This window comes from Nicotiana tomentosiformis, chromosome 3, assembly GCF_000390325.3.
Source record: "Nicotiana tomentosiformis chromosome 3, ASM39032v3, whole genome shotgun sequence".
Taxonomy (NCBI): Eukaryota; Viridiplantae; Streptophyta; class Magnoliopsida; order Solanales; family Solanaceae; genus Nicotiana; species Nicotiana tomentosiformis.
Genome location: NC_090814.1, coordinates 78,949,914 through 78,956,224, shown reverse-complemented (window position 1 = coordinate 78,956,224; position 6,311 = coordinate 78,949,914). Strand labels below are relative to the sequence as shown.

The following is a 6,311-nucleotide window of genomic DNA, read 5'->3' as shown; positions in this document are numbered from 1 at the left end:
TCCTTTGATGACTACTTATTCTTCCGAGCAGCTGGCTAGAATTAACCTTTACGAGATCGTCAGGCTTCCTGGCGTATCGGTATCTATCATCTCTGACCGGGGTACGCAAATTACAACACGGTTCTGGAGGGTTGTATAATAGGAGTTGGGTACTCAGGTTGAGTTGAGCATAGCATTTCACCCTCAAACGGACGGACAGTCCAAGCGCACTATTCAGATACTGGAGAATATGCTCCGCGCTTGTGTGATAGATTTTGGGGGTGTTTGGGATCAGTTCTTGCCACTTGTAGAATTTTGCCTACACCAACAGTTATTAGTCGAGCATTCAGATGGCACCGTATGAGGCTCTGTATGGTAGGCGGTTTTGGTCTCCAGTGGGTTGGTTTGAGCCGGGCGAGGCCACATTATTGGGTACAGACTTAGTTCAGGATGCCTTGGATAAGGTAACGGTGATTCAGGATCGACTTCGCACAGCCCAATCCAGACAGAAGTGCAATGTGGACCGGAAGGTTCGCAATGTTGCATTCATGGTTGAGGAGCGGGTCTTGCTCTGGGTTTCACCTATGTAAGGCGTTATGAGGTTCAGGAAGAAGGTCAAGTTGAACCCAAGGTTCATTGGTCCATTCGAGGTATTGCGGCGTGTTGGGGAGGTTGCTTATGAGCTTGCCTTGCCTCCCAATCTTACAGGGGTCCATCCAGTATTCCATATTTCTATGCTCTGGAAGTATCACGATGATCAGGCTCATGTATTGGATTTCACTTCAGTCCAGTTGGACAAGGATCTATCTTATGTTGAGGAGCTAGTGGCTATTTTGGACAGGCGGGTTCGAAAGCTAAGGTCAAAGAACATTGCTTCCGTGAAGGTTCAGTGGGGGGTCAACGGGGCGAGGAGATGACTTGGGAGACCAAGCATGTTATGCGCAGCCGTTATCCTCATCTTTTCACCACTTCAGGTATGTGTTTATGCTCGTTTGAGGACGAACGATTATTTTATGAGGGGAAGGATGTTACGACCCGACCGGTCATTTTGAGAGTTATAGCGCTGATCCCCTATTAACTGCTTCTCCCATATCTATTTCTGTTATTGTGACTTGCCGGGAGGTTTCGTTTTGGTTTTTGGAGTGTTTTGGGTCACCTAATCCCTAAATGGAGGTTTAAGCCTTAGCATTGGAAACATAGACGGGACTGTGTGAAGACGACTCTGAAATGGAGTTTCGTCAGTTCTGTTAGCTCCGTTAGGTGATTTTCGACTTAGGGGCGTATCCGGATAGTGTTTTGGAGGTTTGTAGCTCATTTACGCTTGAAATTGCGAAAGTCAAATTTTTTGAGATTTGGACCGGTAGTGAAATTTTTTATATCGGGGTCGGATTCCAATTCTGGAAGTTGGAGTATGTTTGTAGTTTTGAATATGACCTGTGTGCAAAATTTTGGGTCAATCGGACGTGATATGGTCAGTTTCGGCATCGGTTGTCGAATTTGGAAGTTTCAAGTTCTTTAAGTTTGAATCGGAGGATGATTCATGATTTTAATGTTATTTGAGGTGGTTTGAGGACTCGACTAGGTTCGTTTGATATTTTAATGATTGGTTGGTATGTTTGGTTGCGGTCTCGAGGGCCTCAGGTGAGTTTTGAGTGCTGAACGAATCAAAAGTTGGATTTGTGTTGTTGCTGAAGTCTTCAAGCATCTAGTATTTTCGCACGTGCGGCGGGGAGACTGCAGGTGCAGGATCACACGTGAGGCGCATAAAGCGCAGAAGCGGAGATTGGAAGCGTGGCCAGGGATCACAGGTGCGAGGTCAATTCCGCATCTGCGATGCCTGCAGATACGAGAGAGATAACACATGCACGGTGAAGGGATCGCAGGTGCGAGGACAATTCTGCATCTGCGGACAATGCTCCGCAGGCGCGCACGCACAGGTGCGGCCCCCTTGCTGCAGATGCGGTCCCAGCCCCTTTAGTGATTTTTTGCACCTGTGATGGTATTTTCACAAGTGCGGTTGAAGGCTCGCAGATGTGAGTTTACTGGCAGAAAAGACCTAAGTGCGAGGTTGTGATTTCATTCTTCATTTTTGGACTTGAGAGCTCGAAATTTGGCGATTTTTCAAGGAATTTTCAAAGGAAGCTTTAGGGTAATGATTCCTAACTCCTTTTTGGTTATATTCCTCTAATCTATGGTTGATTTCATCATCTAATTAAGAAATTTGGCTGCGAAATTTGGGGAGCAGTGGTAGAAGTTATTCAACTAAGATTTTGGTCTTTGATTGGGATTTTTACATCGGATTTGGATGATTTTTGTACGAGTGAACTCGTGAGTGAATGAATGTTCATATTTGTGACTTTTACCCAATTCCAAGACGTGGGCCCGGGAAGACTTTTTGGGGCTATTTTCTAATTTCTTGCTTTAGCTTTGATTTTAGTAGCTAGATTAGTTCCTTGTAGTTATATTTATGTTATGTAATTGATTTTGGCTAGATTTGCGCCATTCGGAGTCGGATTTTCATGGAAAAAGCATTGTTACGGATTGATTGAGCTTGGTTCAAGGTAAGTGGCTTGCCTACCCTTGTGTGGGGGAATTCCCCTTAGGATTTGGTGTTGTTATGATATGTGAGCGCCGTCTACGCGAGGTGACGAGTGCGTACATGGGCTATTTGTGGAAAAACCTGATTTTTACAGAGTAATAGCCTATTTTCATCTTATCTGAGTATACGAGCATGTGTAGTTATCCTGTTAGCCTAGAATAACATGTCTGCGTATCTTAATTGCTTATTTGAACTCTTTGTAGGATGTTTAGTAAATCCTGCTTCTTTCTTGACTTGTACTTAGTCTAAATTGTAGGTTTTCTTGTTGTATCTATCATATTCATTCGTTTGAGCTGTGTATTTACTTTTGACTACGGGATGGTATCCAGGGAGATCCCCCTGCATATTTACTTTTGATACTATGAGGGGGTTCCTCGGGAGTTCTCCCTGCACATTTACTTTTGAGACTACGAGGAGGTTCCTTGAGAGTTCTTCCTGCATATTTACTTTTGAGACAACGAGGTGGTACTTCGGGAGATCTCCTTGCACTTTTATTTTCGGCCGACGAAACGGTATCTCGGGAGATCCCCTGCTATTTATCCTTGTGTTTTGCGTTGCTACTTTGCTATGTTCTCTTCTTTAAATTCCAGTCTCTTATTATATTGTTATACTCTCCTGCCTACTAGGTACCTCTGTGGTGTACTCACGCCCTTTCCTGCACATGTTTTTCGTGTGCAGATCCAGGTTCCTTTTACCAACCTCACCCTTAGTTGCAGTAGCTGCTGTTTTCAGAGAAGTTCAAGGTACATCTGCCGCGCCCGCAGATCCTTGGATTCCCCCTCTATCCCCCTATGTTGATTCTTCTCTTATTTCTATAAACACTGATGTTTAGAACAGTTAGAACTTCGTAGAAGCTTGTGACTTACAATTTTCCGGGTCTTGGGAGAGTTGTGTACATTTCTAGAGTGATTATTGTATATGCCGAGCGGCATCTCAAATGTTTATTTAAAATATCTGTTACTGTTAGCTGTTAATTTTCACGCTTTTAATTTCATTTCCGCAAGTGTTAAGCTTACCTAGTCTTAGAGACTAGGTGCCATCACGACGGTTCACGGAAGGAGATTTTGGGTCGTGACAGCCTCTCTAGATTTCTTAACTCTGTGCGCAATTTTTTATTCTCAGCCATCACTTTTTGATTGTCTATCAAGATCTTTTTCATCAAGTTAGTCAAACTCTCTTCTGCTTGTTGTGGGGGTTGGGGAGGCTGATTGTAATTAGCTCGAGGCCTGATATTCTGATTTCGACCCCAAGAGAAGTTAGGATGATTCATCCAGTTCGGATTGTATGTGTTGCCATGTTGAGCATTTTGAGTCATCGGTCCTCGAGCTTGTTTCCACACATATTAGATGGATTCAGTATTAACTAGTCATGTGTCACTTGTGTGACCTTTACCACATAACTCGCAACAAGTAGACATTTGTTGCCCATGCTACATCTGTTTTGCTTGGTGCAATGTCATTTTATTCATCTTATTTGCTAATCTCGCTATATCGACCCTCATGGCTAAGAAATCATCACGCTCAATCACACCTGCTGCCTTTTGTTTAAGTGCTCTTCGTGGCTCCCCATTTCCTTGCCAATTATTATCATTAGCAGTAAAATTGTTTAGCAGGATCTAGATTTCACTATACGGTCTTGGCATGAAACTACCCCCACATACTGATTCAAGATTCATCTTCGATGTCCCGTCCAACCCATCGACGATAGTGTGACCCAACACTTCATCAGTTTGACAATGATGTGGGCAGTCTCTAAGTAGCTTCTTGTATCTTTCCCATGCTTCATAAAGAGTCTCGCCATATCGTTATTGAAACCCAAGAATCTGGCTCCTCAGCAACTTAGTCTTCTTAGTGGTAAAAAACATGATCATCCCAAGTGTGGATTGAGTTCGCGGGCTCCTTTTGCAACCATTCCTTAGCTACCCTTAGAAGTGAAAAGGGAAACAATGTCATTCTGACATAGTCCTTGGAAACGTTCGGATAATTGTAAGTGTCCGTAATTTCCTGGAAGTTCTGAATGTACCTCTACGGGTCTTCATGAGATAGACCCACATATTGCCATGTGGAATGAATCAGATGTACCATGTATTGTTTGAGTTCAAAGTGGCCCGTGATATCAGGCTTCATAATAGCCTGAGTCATGTTAGCAAGATTGGGCCTTGCAGCTTCTATCACCGGACGTTATTCATTACCTGCCATCTCTATTGGATGTGGTCGAACTACGATGTCAAACTCTCTTTCCATTCTAGTTCTAGCTTCGACTTCCCTCCTCACTCTGTGAAGTGTTCATTCAATTTCAGGATCAAGAGGAAAGAGATTGTTTGCGCCTCTACTCCTCCTCATTCAAGAGAAGAGTTTGCGTTATAACATATAAAGCAAACTAAATATTAAAACTTGAAAAAATAACGAATGAAATATTAAATTAAATAAACAATCATTAACTAAGTCCCTGACAATGGCGCCAAAACAATTGTCGGTTCTCTAAGTACATGCAAGTATACGTGGACATCAAGTAATAAAGTGACTCAAAAGTCGGATGTCGAACCCACAGAGACTTAGATTGATCGTTAACTAAGAAAACTAAAACCAACTAAATGTCCAAGATAATCAATAATGTTGTTTATCTAATAAATTACCTTAGCAAATATTGAACAAGTAATTCGCTAATTTATCAGGGATACAAATGGGTGTTTGGATTTTACTCGGAGGAGATGAAGATTCTAGGGTTGTGGTCGGTTTATCAATCCTATTAAGTTCAATTACTACACTTGTTAATCCAGATTATCAAAGATTTCTAATTGAATGGATCCTTTATATGAATAGCATGTTCCTACAATACTACTCGCTTGTCCACAATATATCAATCCTATATTCCTATGGTATTGAGTCTATCATGAACGAATATAATATGGTTTTTAACTAAGCAAAACTATTAGGTATATTCCTATCCTAACCGCGAAATCGTTCCCCGAGCCATGGGTTCAAAAACAAACTCTCTTTAATTCTACTCTAATCTAAACACGACTTTCCCAACCATAGCATAGATAGTAGGGTGAATTTGTAGCTACCACAATTCACAAGTTAGAACTAGAATTAAAGAAACAACCATAAGATGATAATGCAAATTAACGAAGATGTAATTAATGCACACATCCATGCAGATAACTTCTTCTCGGCCTTCTTGGGGTACACCCTACACTTAGTTTTCTCAATCACTGCAACTTTTTCTTTCGAGTTCTTCACCTTCCCCTCAACACTTATAGTTGGTTTCTCCTTTTTCACTCCATTTGCTACATTCATCTCAAAAGTTACAGTCTTCTCACCCACTCTAAGCATGAGTTTTCTATTGTGTATATCCAGTATTGCTCTATCTGTTTCTAAAAATGTTCTTCCTAGGATGAGTTGGGACCTCCTTGTTTTCCTCCATATTCACCACTATGAAATCTACAGGAAATATGAATCTATCTACCTGAACCAAAACATCTTCCACTATCCCATTGGGTATCAAAGTCGTTTGATCAGCCAGCTGCAAAGATATTGATGCTGACCTTATCTCTCCAATCTCCTTCTCTCGTTTCCTCTAAATAGACAATGGCATTAAATTAATAGAGGCACCCGAATCACACAAAGACCTATCAAAATTAATAGTGCCTAAAGAGCAAGGTATAGTAGAACTCTCTCGATCTCCACACTTTTGTGGGAGTTTGTTTTGCATGATTGCACTGCAATGCTCT

At 41.8% G+C, this 6,311-nt stretch overlaps 1 non-coding gene across 1 annotated transcript; it reads left to right on the top strand.

The window, feature by feature from the left end:
• Window positions 1–4,308: 4,308 nt before the first annotated feature.
• Window positions 4,309–4,415, top strand: LOC117273659 (small nucleolar RNA R71). The gene has a single exon (XR_004503667.1). It is a non-coding gene; the product is annotated as a small nucleolar RNA R71 (small nucleolar RNA).
• The last annotated feature ends 1,896 nt before the right edge of the window (window positions 4,416–6,311 follow it).